At 41.9% G+C, this 15481-nt stretch overlaps 1 protein-coding gene and 1 pseudogene across 1 annotated transcript in view; both read left to right on the forward strand.

The window, feature by feature from the left end:
- MAML2 (mastermind-like 2 (Drosophila)) overlaps positions 1 to 15481 on the forward strand; it is a 484193-nt gene that overhangs the window by 198512 nt on the left and 270200 nt on the right. The gene's annotated exons all lie outside the window — the stretch shown is intronic.
- Positions 5635 to 15481, forward strand: part of LOC102853989 — a 77449-nt pseudogene continuing 67602 nt past the window's right edge.

Below are 15481 nucleotides of genomic sequence, written 5' to 3' on the forward strand. Positions count from 1 at the left end.
TGTGTCTGTGTGTGTGTGTCTGTGTGTGTGTAATATATCTATATATGTGTCTGTATGTATAGCTTCTTGCCACTAGGCCATCAAAGCTTATATAAATATAAAATACAATATAATACTATTGTTAAGTGTCGTCCATTCAACTACAACTCATAGCAACCCTATGAACAACAGCAGCGTGGAAACTTATTGCACCATGGTCAGGTCTGATAAATCAATATGTATATATTTATTAAACATCTAGATATGCATTCATAGAATTACACTTTTTTTTTTCTATTCTCATTAGGCATTTCAAAGCACCATGAGTCTAAATGTAAAGCCTCATCTATTTGACAATGTTTCTTTAAATGTCAGAGAAGCTGGAGAGGTTGAGGGGCAGGGAGGGACCATGAATTGAACCTCAGAAGGATGTTAATGCTTTTTCCCTTTGGTGTCTTTTCTTCCAGAGAATAAAGGGAGGGAAAGGAGCCAGTGGATTCAGCCCTATAGCAACGTTTCTCCCCAAGGAATTTTGTATTTAGTTCTTGTGCCTTTGGCTAATAAAGAAGAGAGACACATTTAGCTCCTCTGAACAAAGAAAGCAACATTTCAAAATGTGGTTCTTTTACTTGTAGATTTTCTAGATTTTTATCTCATCCAACTCCATGTTGTAAAATGAAAAGGAACAAATTATTTAACCCAACACATTTATTCTCTCCTTGTAGTCAACGGCTTTGCATTAACATAACTTGTATTTTGCTCAGACAAAATGGAGCAGAGGAAATTATCAAGTAGATTAAAACTGGGATGAGAACCAAAATGCATGACTTAAGGCCCCATATTATCATTCACACACACACACACACACCCTGAATTATCTGGAGAACCACTGAAACTCTCACACCTTTACTTTAACTGTTCTTAGGTTTCAACTGTGTATACATAGTATTACCAATTCAAACATGTGGATTGAATTGGCCCATTAATAAAATGGCTAAAGTGATATCATTAATTGCCACCCCCACCCTGCCTTCAATTCAGTGAACCATTTGTTTGTATTAATTTCTTGAACTGACCACCTGGCCTGTCATTACTGAGCCTCAGTCTATCTATTGCTTTCCTGACTGCGGCGTTTTGTTTCTTACTCTGATGCCAGCCCTAGATGCTTTACCCTTCGATGGATAGGCTCGTGCTTTGTCTCATTTGGTACCACTCAGACAATCAATAAGGATGTAAAAAGGATGCTTGGGTCCAGATAGCAGGAGGCTTGGATACTCTCCCTTCTGGATTCTTCTCCACAGATACAACAACTGTGAAAATTTGAAAGGGACAGAAGAAAGGAAAGAACTACATGGTGGAATTCATCAGCTACTTTCATAATGTCCCTTGGCTTGAAGGTCAAGGTAGTAGACACAGACATTTAAAATGGGAAGACTGGTTAAAAGTAAATGGATGAGTCAGATATATGTCCCTCACATTTTATAAGAAAAGGGATAAAGACCAAAGGAAAAGAAAGCATCTTATTCCTCAAAGAGAGATTTTCATTATTTTACAGGAGAGTGCTTCATTTGAAATTGGTAAATACGCCTCTGCTTTGCATATATTTCAGAAAATACAGTTTGTCTTTTTGAACCTCATAGGGTTAGCTGTTTTATTACTGTTTCTTCTTACTTCAGGAGCTAAAAGATGCTATACAAATAGGATAGCACTCTCTCTCTCTCTCTCTCACACACACACACACACACACACACACACACACAATCCATCGGCGTGTCTTTAACATGGTGTTCTGCCAAGTGAATATTGCAGTCTGATCAAACTGACAGTGTCTTGTGAGGGAACAGAATGCCACACAATTTCCATTCTTCTGACATTATGTTTTCATCAATCGAAGATGCCAAAAGCCAGAGAATGAAGAAATTGATTCCTGAACCGCTTACCCGGAGTTTTTATTTTAAAAGAATTCAATTCTGATGCAAACAGGTTCAGGATCAGCTGGCTTCCTTGAAGCAAGCTGGGTCCACGATTCAGGGTCACTCAGCAGAGTCCTGCACCTCTTGGTCAATCATGCTGGTACATGTGCCAAGCGGAGGACATCCTGACTGCTCCTAATAAGGTCGAGGCACAGTCTTATTCTGCCTTCAGATAATTTGAAGGCTGGAAGCAAGTGGTTCAAAAAGTGGTTCCAGTGCTGACAACCCTCCATTGGACTCCCTGGCTGGAAATGGCAGCAGGAGGAGACTGCCCCAGTTTCTCCAAGGGCCCATTGGTTGATTCCAACTACTAGAGTCTGACAGCCTTCGGGTTAGCACGCCAAATTACAACAGAGTATGCCACCAAATCTCCCCTCAGCAGTTCCAATTTAGAGAGAAAAATCTTCACCTCAGCCTTTAGAAGAGTTATCTTTAAGCAACTTAGCCCCCAAAACTACAAGAACACTTGAGATGGATGACAAAGAACATAATTACAAGATCATAAAACATCTCTTCATAACTTCCACTTTTCTTATATTCATAAACTCCTAGGACTAGAAACATTCTTAGCAGTTTGTGTCCCTGCATCATGAAATCAGTTAATGTGCTCAGGCATCTCAGAGAAGAGGGCAAGCGAACCTACTTCAGGAAAGCCGTTGGAAACAGTTGCTGGAAACCCTGTAGAAACTCAGTTCTACTCTGACACATTAGGGGGCCCAGGAGTCAGAGCTAATTTGACTTCAGCTGGTACAGGTAGAGATCTGTACATCTTCAAGACATCCGAGTACTAGTGACATTCAGAGATTGTTGATCTAGGGATTTCTTTCATGAGCTCAGTTTTTCTTGGACCAATTTAGAAACAGCTCTGTCACAGTGACACTCCTTGTTATGAAGTCCACATCTAAACAAGGTGGCCAGTAAGCTCATGGGCTCTAGTTACGAAGAACTGGATTTCAAATGCTAACCCTCCTCCTCATTAATAGTGAATAGCTTCTTTGGAAAATAAGCTCATTAAGCTTTCTCGTCAGCAGACACTTGATCTATAATAACTCCTCTCTGAATTTGATGAGGAATATTGGTAGCTTAGTCCACAGAGAGCTGTGTTTTGTGACCCAACAATGTGGATGAGCAGTCTCCTGTTGGCATTTGAAGTGTCTGAAAAAAACCCACTGCCAGGGTCAACCACGAGTCAGTTCCAACTCCACAGCAATGAGTTTTAATTTTTTGAGATGTTCTGGAGAGGATTATGTGAGCTAATGCCTAAAATACAAGTCCAAGTGCCTTTGTCTCTGATTGAATACCTCCCCAGGCCCTTTCTTCACATAAAATGTACACATTTTGTGTCTAAGGGTGTTTCAGGCCCCATTCCATCACTGAAAGTAAAAATACAGTGCTCTATTAAGTAGCTTCATCCATTGTGGGTTTGTATTGCCTCTTAGCAATGTTTTAGTGTAAAATCACTTCCTTGTAATAAAGGTGTATGAAAAATAAGAATTGAGATTTTCTTTCTTTCGTTCTTTCTTTTATGTCATGTCATAACATGCAACATGAGCCCCAGTCATCAACATTCCCAATATGCTTTGTCTGTGGATGTAACTGTTCCGTTAGTAATCCTTAATATTCTTATATGAATAAGGTAAGCCAATTGAATAAAATGATAAATATCCTAATTCCAACTTTTTAAGATATTTCTTCTTGTGGTTCACACTTCTTACAGATAGTCCTAAATATTTTTCAAAGACACATAAACTGCATCTTAATAACTAAAGCATATTCATGAAACAAGATGGAAAGTATAGTTTTTTACACAAAGGAGGTATGTGCTATGGATTTTGCGATCTACGAACATGAAGTGCTTTTTGGTTCCTTTTTAAAAAAATATGGTAGATTTTACGTTCTGGTCACTAACATAGTGTGTCTACGGAATGAACATAATGGGACGTGACATAAATTAGTAACTCTATCAGGAGAAACAGATTTACTTTACAAATTAACCACTTGTGTGGCAAATTCAAAGTGTTGGATTTTCAATTACCTGAAATTAGTCATAGTGGTGAGAAACTACTTTTCTTCCTAATCCACTTCACAAAAGTGCTCAAGTCTGTCTCAGATATTTTCAAACAGATCATTGAAAACACCCATTTTAAATGAGTTCTTTAAAAAAAAAAATCTGTGTTCTCCTAGAAGTAATCTATGGTAATTAAAATATTAAAATAACTTCTTACAGTTATTAGGTAGTCAGTAATTGGCACCAAACGTGGACTACACAAAATGTACACAGGTTTAATCACATGTACACACACCCACACACACACACACACACACACAGAGCCAAAACCCAGCTCAGTCTAGGTTAGGCCCTTTTGGCCTTAATCAAATAATGGAAATCCATTTTGTATGCATTACCAAACTCTCATCAAACCACACCTCAGGGCACCAACAGGGAAATCACTCTTCTATTAAACTAGGTATGTCAGGAGAATAAAGGCTCAGAGGTGATCATTTCCATGAGTGGAACCAGATGTGTAGAAAAGTCCAGCCCTTAACACTGCACTAGAATTTTCTCACTGCTAATAGAATGTGACTGAATTCCAAGAATGCTAGTTCAGTTAAAGGAGTATGGTTTCTCATCAGTGGCTCTTTGGGCATTTGAGACTCCCCCCTTGTTTGTTTAGTAGGGTTTTGGGGTTGGGTTTTTTTTTCTTTGGTGTTGATCAAATGCACAGCGCTTTTGATGCTCCAGTAACAAGCCCTGTAGAAAGCTGCCTCGTAAGTTTTTCCTGTGACACTTCCTTTCAGTGATGTTTCACATGTGCTTTTTTCCCTTCTGCCCACACTCTGTTCACCACCAAATTTCCATTGTCAGTCCCCTCCCACACACAATCTCTCCCTCTTCCCCCGCCCCCCCCCCACCTCTCTCATACTCTATGAACTTCAGAGTAGTTCAAAAGGCAACTCATGTTTTCATTAGACTCCGAGGGAGCGGGAGCAGGAATTGACTTCCTCCAGAAGGGTGTAAAGTTCACATAAAGGATGTAAGATTTTCGAGAACATGTTCTTCTATGGGCTCTTCTCAGTCGGGTGGCTGCTCTTCACTTGCCTGAAGACGACTCGCTGAGTTCCCTCTGCTGGTGGAACCCTGAGCCCATTGCCCCTGCTGACTGGTTTTCACATCAGAAGTTCTTAATTATGAGTCAATAAAACACTGTTCTACCGTCACACCCCCAGGGAAGGGAAAGATTGCCCAAGTATCTAGACCGTCCGGGAAAGCTGGACACGGGGGAGAGAGGGAATTTGTTGGCTTTCCGTTTTCTGCTTCATGCAAAAGCAGATTTTCAAAAACTGAATTAAGGAGATAATGGAAACGGCTTGAATCAGACTCCCCAGTCATGTGTAAGCTTCCAACTTGAGAAAACTTCAGAAGAAGGGGAGAAAAAAAAAAAAAAAGAACTAAGGTTTTCAATATGTGCCTGTTTCTAAGCACAAAACTAGGCGACTTCTCACTTTGCTGTCACTAAATCTAAGAGTTCTCATACAAGTGAGGTCTGTTTTCATCACTTTCCAGCAAAGATTAAATGGCCGGGTGCTATAGTGATGTCTCTGGTTACCAGGAGTCCACTGCCAAGTCAGAAACATCAGAGGACGACTTCATTTAACCAGAGGCCAAGGGTACCTCGGCCCCATGAATGCCAGGCCAGATGCCAGCCGACTTAAGTCAGTGTGCGCGGTGCTGGAGCGAGGAGCGGACGCCCCTGCCAGAGCGCTTGGTCCACAGAGTGGCCCCAGCCATGACAGGGCAGGGGAACAGAATGGCAATAGGTGGGCATTGTAAAATAGTTCCACTTCGAAATGTTTTATTGCCCTGGATAAGAGTCTCGCGATGCTGGTGCAGTACGTTAAAGAGCCGAGCTTCTCCAGTGGTTCCAACCCACCAGTGCCTCCCTGGGAGAAGGATGGACAGTCTCTTAAGCATTTTACAGCCTCTGGAAAACCTGCTGGAGGTGGAGCTGTGCCTCTGACTTCTGACTTGATGAAGATGGTTTCCAAGTGATTTGGAGAAATGTCACTGGTAGGTTAAGCAGTTACTTCCAAGGCAATCTGGGATGAGATCAGCAGTGATTCCTTAAATTATGCCAGAGTCTATTCCAATCCTTTCATTCATTCATTCACTTGTTCATTCAAAATACAAATTTTATAGAGCATCTACCTACCAACTGTCAAGGAAACACTAATGCTTTTTATTTGGTATTACTAATGGATTAATTTTAACATCTTAGGGGGAAAAATAAAACAACTCAGAAACTCGTTGCAGTTGAACTGGAACCAATTCATGACTGACCATCTGGTAGGTTTTCAGAGGCTGTAAATCCCTTGAGAGGATATTGCCTATCTTTCTGCCATGGTGGATTTGAACTGCTTGTCTTTAGGTTAGCACCACAACCGCCTACTCACTTGGAACCAGAGCTCCTTCTTAAAAAACAACAACAGCAACAAAAACCACCTATTGGAACTTGACTGAAAGCAAAGAGTGCCAGAGGAATGACTGCCTGTGTTTCATTGACTATGTAAAGGCATTTGACTGTGTGGATCACAACAAACAGTGGCTAACCTTGAGAATGGGAATCCCAGAGCACTTGATTGTGCTCAGGCAAAACCTATACTTGGACCAAGAGTCAGTGGTTAGAACAGCGCAAGGCATCACCACATGACATGGTTCAAAATCAGGAAACCTTCCCAGTCTATTTGTGGAACAGATCATTCTGGAGGCTGGACTATTTGCAGAGGAATGTGGCATCAAGATTGATGGAAGACTCATTAACAGACCTCATTATGCCAATGACACAACTTTGTTGACAAAAACTGAAGAGGACCTGAAACATTTGCTACAGAAGGTGAAGGACTGTAGTCTTCAATATGAATTGAAGCTCAAGAAAAAGAAGATAAAGATCCTCATCACTGGGCCAAATGGCAGCACCATGATAGATGGAGAAGAGATTGAGGCTGTTAACACTTTCAGCTTACTCAAATCCGCAATCAACAGTCTTGGCACCAGCAGTCAAGAAATCAAATGACAAATTGTTCTGGGGAAAGCAGCTGGAAGGTACCTCTCAAAAGTTGAAGAGCAATGATGTCAGCCTGGAGACTAGGGTATGCCTGTTCAGGCTGTGGTCTTCATAATTATTTGCTATGCATCAGAAAGCTGAACATACTTATTCAGTCTGTATACTGAGCAAATCATGTGAGAAGCTTTGTAAGAATATGGCATCAGGATAGGAGGAAGACTAATCAACAACCTGCAGAAGGCATAGCCTTGCCTGCTGAAAATGAGGAAGACTTGAAAAGAATAAATGCCTTTGAGTTGTGGTTCTGGAGAAAAGTACAGAACATACTATGGACTACCAAAAGAACAAACAGGTCTTTTCTAGAGAGGGTGAAACCAACTTGCTCTCTGGAGGCAAGGATTTTGAAACTCTGTCTTATGTACTTTGGGCATGTTTCCAGGAGGGACCAGTCCTTGGAAAAGGATACTATGTTTGGAAAGATGGAGGAACAACACAGGAGAGGAAGATCTTGAATGAGATGGACTGACACAGTGACTGGGGTCATAGGGGCAGGTGTGTTGGGGACAGTGAGGATAGGACAAAGTTCAGAGCTGTTGTGAATAGGGTCTTTGTGAGTCACAGGCAATTCTGCAGTACATAACAACAACAAAGATCAAAGACAACAGCCTTCAATATGGAATACATTTCAACATCAAGAAAACAAATATCCTCACCAGTAGACTGTTAAACAACATCAAGGCAGATGAAGAAAAGATTGAAATTTTCAATGATTTTCATCTTTCTTGGATCCACAATCAATAGCATTGGTACAAGCAGTCAGGAGATCAGGAGATACATTGCACTGGGCAGAGTATGCTGTTAGGGACCTCTCCAAATTACTGAGGAGCAATGATGTCAGTTTGAAGATTAAGGTGCACCTGATCAGGTCCTGGTCTTCTCAGTCATTTACTACACATCTGAGAGCTGGACAGGATGACAGGAGGACTGGTGCTTTTGAGTTGTGGTGTTGGAAATGAGTATTGCATGGGCTGTCAAAAGAACAAACAGATATGTCTTGGAAGTGGGCATGTTATTAGGCTCTTCCTTAGAAAGGGACATCAGGTTTGGAAAGGTGAAGGGTCAGCAGAAGATAGGAAGATGCTCCACCAGGTGGATTGACACAGTGACTGCAGCAATGGGCTCAAGTATGTCAGAGATTGTGAAGTTCGTACATGATAGAACAGGGTTCAGATCTGTTGTTGATAGGGTCGCTATGAGTTGAACTCTGTCTACTCCTAACGGCACCTAACAACAAAAACAACATAACAGGAGCTACAGGAAAATGTGAGAACTAGGTTACACTGAGATCTCTAAAGGTCATGCATATTTGTTTCAGCTATGCTTTTTAAAATTCACAAAACCCGTTCCTTTGCATCCAGTAGCATTTATTGAATCCTGTTATGCTTGTGATACTGTGTCCATGTATTACCTTATATAAAGAACCCCTGGTGGTGTAGCATTCAAATATTGCTGACCAAAAACTATTTTGGTTACAACTGACTCACACCTGACCCTCCAGCAGGTTTTCAGAGGCAGTAAATCACGCAGGAGGAGATGACTCCTGCAAAGCAGCTGGTAAATTTGAACCATTTGCCTTTGGTTTGGCAGTGCAACTCCTTACCATTAAGCTCCCAGAGCTCCCTAATCAAAACGTAGGAGCAGTGTAAACACAGTAGCTGCTGACCTGTTGGGTAAAGAGTTGCTCTGCTGACGCAGAGGCAGGCAGTTTGAATCCATCAGTGGCTGCGAGGGAAAAAAATGAGCGATCTTCTCCAATGGGGTTTATAGACTCTGCTGGGGGATGGGGAGGGTGAGCTATGAGTCATTTCTGGCCAGAATAATGACAGCCACTTCAGACTCAATGAGACATATCTGTTCTTTCCTATAGGGTCACTATATAAGATTGAATTGACTCAGTGGCAATGGATAAATACTTCTGTAAAAACTCTCTGACAGCACTGAACTATGGATGTTAAGAAGTCAGGCTCTAAAATGCAATATTATGAGTTCAGATCGCATCTCTGATACAGTGGTGTAACCTTTGCTGTGATTTCAAGCTCCCTGAATCAGTTGTTCAGCTGTAAATAAGGATAATAACAGTTCCAAGCCAGTGCAGTCATTGGGAGGTGATGGGTGTGAGTTACTTGACATGGTAGCTAATACACATAAATAACAAATGTTATAATTATCATTCATTCAACCCAAGGCCCCAATCCCCATACAATTTTATGTAATATGTGTCCTGTGCTTCTGTTCTTTCAAGGGACTCCCAAAAGTGCTGTGTTTCTCCTGTGCCTCGATTGGCAATTTGTAAAAGCTAATATATAATTCATTTAGGAGCAAAACCTAATTATGCTTTATTGCATTGTGATTTCCTCTAGCGTGCAGGTATGTGATGCAGCTTCGCAAAGTGAAAAAATAAACTGTGTCATCGGTCAGAAGGAGTTTGTGGCCTCTCTACATCACAGCTCCTCCAACATTAATAGGCCTTTGAATCATAAAGCAAAACCAAAAAATATGATACCAACTCATAGTGATGCACTTCTGTCATTTCCAGAGGCTATAAATTGTTATGGGAAGAATCTGTTCATCTTCCTTCTGGGAGCCACTGGCGGATTTGAACCGCTGACCCTTTGACATGCTCCACACTATGCAACCATAACTTCTGATCCAGGAGGTCTGGGAATGAAATGGAGATTTGCATTTCTAAGGGTTGTGTGTGTGTCTTCTTTGTTTGTTTTTAAAGAGTCTACTGGTTCAAATCCATCAGCTACTCCAGAAAGATTCACAGCTTTATAAGCCCTATAGGGCAATGCTGCTTTGTCATTTTAGGGTAAAAATAAGTTAGAGATGACTTGATAAAATGGATTTTTAAACTGGGGGCCAGGAGGGAAGGGTTTAGAGTATTTTTAAATAAGACCTGTGCTGTTAATCTGTGGACCAGTCTTTAAGACTATGTAGACTATATTTAACATGTGTACCATCTGGATTGTAGCATCAGATAAAACAGATGTATGCTATCAAAGCTGATATAAATATGTAAAACAAAGAGCAGAGAAGTAGGCTGGAGGGCACAGAGCACGGGAAAGTATGTATGAGGTTTCCAAAGCCAAAGTCCAGCTCTCATATGCATGCTAAAGTTTAAAAACTCTAAGCACCCACGTACAAATCCCCTGAGAGACAGTCTTGTAAATTCCATCCTGTTCAGCAGATCTGGGGTACGGCCTGAGAGTCTGCATTTCTAACAAGCCACCAGGTGATGCCAGTGCTATTGACTGAGAACCACATTGATCTAGACCCCAACCCAATAGCAGAGACTGAACTGAACGGGACGGGGAAGCGATGTGATCATTCCTTCAGTCACCAGTAATCTCTTTGACAGCGTTCCCCCCACCTTCCCCAAGGTCTGATGTGCAGCTTCCATGAATGTGGTTGGACCTCACTAGAGGCACCACCTTCCCGTGCTAGTGCTAGCACCTGTGAAAACAACTGGAAATGGGCTATAAAAAGAGAAAAATCTGCAACGTGCCACCTGGTTGGCCTACAGCTGTTCAGCTGAGAGAATGCACACTGGTTTTAATAGTTCACTGATCTTTTTCTAAGAGGCCAATTCCTCTCAGGCTCCATTGTTTATAAAAACTGCATACAACAGACGTCCCAGAGCTGGCTGGTCCACAGGATGGAAGATGGCATGTCTTCCCTGAGCGTTGTCACTGCAATGAGAAGTAACTCTGCCAAGAGTGGCTCAGGATCTGTGGACTGTTTTTTACACATCCATTTGGACCCCTACACCCAATTAGACTCGTATACCCAGTTGTTATCAAGCCGATACCACTTGTGGTGAGCCTGAATGTGTCCGAGGAGAACTGTGCTCTGTAGAGTTTACGGTGGCGATGCTCAGAAGCCGATCCCAAACCTTTTATCCAGTCTGGATTGTGCTTCACTGTTTTAGAAACCCAGTGGAGGGTCAGCTATGCATTCGTTCTAACTTGACAGCAATGAGAGTGAATGAGAGAATCTTTCAGTTAGCAGCTGACAGCATTAATTATTTGCACCCCCAGAGACTCCTCATGTATCTAATAGAGTTCTTTTAATCCCTGTGCTCAGAACCTTTATGGAGTAAATGTGGGAGGCCATTTAGACCAATAAAATATAGCATGCTTGAGGGGGAGACTCTAAATTTTTTAATTTCTTCCTCTGAGAATTCAGGGGGGCGGGGGCGGGGGCGGAGAAAAAGAAATTATAAACCCTCCCTTAAAATGATTTAGTGCCAAAGAGCAAATCCTGGAAAAACTTTTGTTTTAATTTTTTAAAAACATCCTAGATATGTAGGACAAATATAGATGTAATGACTATTTTCAGAATCTCTTTACACTCTGCTTGGAATTCAAGTTTTCACACTGTCTCTGAATTATGAAGGGCTGGAATCTGCTCTTTTATCATTGTACAGGCAATTTTTTCCCTAATGTTGCTCCTTGGTGCCTTGCACGGCTGGCATAATGGCAAGAGATATCTAGCGTCACCCTGGGAACCGGTCCTCTAAGGTACCTGATGTCTCCCGGCACAAAGATGCAAATGCAGCATTTGTTGGCCTCCACATTTGAGGTAGTTTGAGACCTAGGTCTCTTCTATAGGGAGCTGCACTGCTAAGCTAAAGCCATTATTCTGACAGTTCTAATCCACCAGTGACTCCTTGGGAGAAAGATGGGCAGTCTCCCCCCATGAGCATTACTGTCTTGGAAACCCAGTAGAGGGTCATTTCTGAGTCAGTTCCAACTCCTTGACAATGAGTGAGTTTTGTTTGTTTTCCAGAATTGGTCTGAAAAGTAAACCTAAAGATTAATTTCCAAATCCCATACCCACTTATCTCTAGCAAGTATATTGAGTATGGTCATTTCAGTGAGTTAAAATGCTAGTAAAAGGTACAATAGGAATTTATGAAAAGCTTGTTTATTGTGTCCTTGAAATACAGGAGGGGGGAGAAAAGGCTATATTTTCATAACTGAGTCTTCTGTCTGCATTAGTTTTGTTTTCAAAAAACCCAGATGTGCCCATTCAAACTACAAACCCAGGACTTGAACAATGCTGTAATAAGGAAACTTTCCATTATTAGGAAAACCTTCTACTTTCTTCTCTCCTTGTCTGCTACCACCTTCCAACTCTTTTTATAATGTGCTCCTTGAAAATAAAACCGGTGTTGCTATATGCCATTGAGTTGGAACCACCTCATAGCTGAACCTCCACCAGAGTTTCAGGAGCAAGAAATCACAAGGGAGGAGACTGCCCATCTTTCTATCGCAAAGTGGCTGGTGGGTTCAAACTGCGTGCCTTTCAGATTGCAGTGCAGCTTCTTACCACTAGGCCAAGACGATTCCTTCAAAATAAGCCTAAAATAATTTCATTACAGATTACTCCTAACCCCCCACCCCCAAATCGGCTGGTTCAAAATATAGAAATGCCTTATTTTGTTCTCGAATCAGCATTTTTGGTCAAGGTTTGGGCATGCCTTGATGTCATTCGACTTCAGCTGGGACCATTTTCAGGCTAGGGGTGCTAGAATCATCTGATGGCTGGTTATACGTGGGCTTTGCAATTGATGATGGCTCTTGGCAGAGGTCTTTCACTAGAGCAGTCAACCACAATGCTTACATACCAAGCCCTGTGACCTGGGCTTCCTCAGCACATGGTGTGTGAGCATTGGGGGAAAAATAGTCACATAGAAGCTACATCCCTGTTGTCACCGAGCCATGATAGTCATATAACATCACTTTCACACTGATGCTTACAGCCATCATCATATGTATTCAGTCCATTTCCAGGGCAGGTGCAGAATCATCTTACAAAGAAAAGAAAAGTGACCTTGTCAGAAAAGTATGTGAAAGGGAGCTACTGCGGCAGCGTGTTAGAAAGATTCAACATGGCGCACACCTGCAGCAAACTTCCTTTTCCATCTTCTTTGGTATCTGGTATCACTACTCCCACCCTCGGTCTCCACCCATCATGTTCTAAGACAATTCTACATTCTTTAACCTTTCTCATTAGCTGTTTTTCCCAAAGGGGATCCAAGGCCTTATTCCTCAGAGTCCTAGGTTGCTATCTGGAGACTGGATTTGGGAGAAATCACAGTGGCCACAGTATCAGCCTTACTTTGTTCCTCCTGATGGGCTTGTCTGGAGCTCTTCACACCCAAAGGCAATGCCAAGTTCTTACTTGGAAGGGTGGTCATTGATTTATATCATGAATGGGCATTTGACTTGAGATTAAAACTAGTGAATTAGCAGTGAAAGAAGAATACATCAGACATGTCAAAAGGAGCAAAGATGTCCTGAGAGGTGGCTTGAAATATTGAAGGGAGAGACACACGGGGGGAGGGGGGGGAAATAATCACAATTTCATATCCTAACCATGACTTCCCATGATCCTTCTAATCCACATATACTCACACGGTGTGGCTTAAGGTAATGATTGATGGCTTTTTGCTTTTAAAAACAAATTACCATCAGAATTAGCCTTAAATATCATTTATCCTCTGGAGACCTCAAGTGGGAGCATGTTTTGCCCAGGATCACTAGCTAGATAACAAAGGAACCTGCTTTTGAATCTTGGCTGTCTAATTTCATTGTTAATATTAAGTTCTTTCCTATATGTTGATGTGGGTGGGAAGTAGCACAATAATTGAAGTTACTAAGATTTTGGGAGAAAGGGGTTAAAAGTGTAAAGGAGACTGGGAGGTAAAGAGCTAAACAAGAGGGCAGGCTGGGACCCTGAAGTCCAGTTTCTCTCTTTGATATGTTACTCGATCCTGGGTATTTTCCCCATTCTCTGGCTCCTGTAACATCTATTCATATCCTTCCTATTGGACATCTGAACTATTTCTCTCTCTTTAGATTGAAGGATAGCAGTTGGCATGTGTAGTTATAATGAGCTCAGGTGAACGAGACGTTTTATTTGAAAGGTGTTTGGAAGGCAAGGTCATTGTCACAACATGCAGCACCACGATGCAGGGCAGCCTATAATGTCAGACCGAATAATACAGACTTGACAGACACAACAGACATGAGCACGCCGGGACAAAAGCAGAACGAACCTTTTCTCAGGATGCTGTCTAATCAGATTCAGGCATGCGTGCAGCCGCCGCTCGTGAAGGATGACCACCTCGTTGGGCAACGATGATTAAAATTGGATTCTTGCTTTCAGAAGAGGTCAGAATTAGAATTCTGAAGCGCATTATCTTCTTCCCCCAACAGCCATGTCATTTTATCAGAGATTGTGTTGTCGAGAAATCCCCCTGAACCTTTTGTTCTTCCTGGCCTCTAATCCGTGTTCAAGTTTGCAGCAAAGCCGGGTAACCAGGCCTAGCCGGGGACACGAGAGACAATTAACACCTACCTCTTGGAACACTGGTGCCAATTAATAAGATAGTGTGCTGCAGCTGGGTGTGTTTTTATGTTTTCCACAACCAGGCTTGATTAAAGCTGGCTTTGGTGGCATCCTCTGATTCCACCCAGTGTTGGTTGTTTTAAGAGATAGGTACCCTAACTCCATCTATCACCTCACAGAGAACAACTCCGCAGCCCTTTCCTGAAACGTGCCCGGGACGGACTGATGTTTCTCTGTGACGAGTCAAACAAGCATAGCAAGGTCGTCCATAAAAGCTTGCTCGAGGAGAATTTGGCTTTTCAGATCAAATATATTTGTCCCACCCCTGGCTCTGCCTTCTCATCAAAGTCAGAGGTGATTTTAGAGAGGTGGCCACCCAGCCATCCAGGTGCTCCGTGTCTGCTCGCTCTCTGTGGGCATGAAAACAAAGCCCTGATGTGTGACCGTGTCCCCATCGTGGCAGCTGACCTCAGCTTATCACAGAACCAGGCCCTCAGCTTTGATCCCTCCCTATAAAACCATCTGAAAAAGTACCACAGGCCCACTAATGGCTTTTGCTGTTTTCCTAATCACTTTTCATATATTTCCCCAACAGTTTTTATAGATGTTAAAATCACAACCTGGTCTTGTCAGTCAAAAGTAAAAATTCCCAAAAGGGAACAAGCATGCTGATTATTTTTTTTTAAAAAAAAATGTATAGACTACAAAGTCATAGCTTTTTATTCAGATTTTTATCTTAACAGCATGACCTTATTTAAAACATACCCCCACATACACCACACACGTGCTCTACCCGCCACACTCCCATGTTATACACACACCCCCATATGCAGACATACATACCACACACAAACACATCGCCTATACACGCTTATAAGCAAGATCTCAGAATAGTAAATTATTTTCTCTTCCTTCAAAACTACCACTGTCTGAAAAAACAAACAAACAAACAAAAAAAACCCCCAAGCCACTCCCACCATGAAGAAATTAATGATATTCTGGAACTCTTATTTCCTGTCATAAATGCCAGTGTGTGTGTGTATGTAT

The sequence above is a fragment of the Elephantulus edwardii genome, unplaced genomic scaffold, assembly GCF_000299155.1.
Source record: "Elephantulus edwardii isolate Elephantulus edwardi_28Jun2011 unplaced genomic scaffold, EleEdw1.0 scaffold00056, whole genome shotgun sequence".
Taxonomy (NCBI): Eukaryota; Metazoa; Chordata; class Mammalia; order Macroscelidea; family Macroscelididae; genus Elephantulus; species Elephantulus edwardii.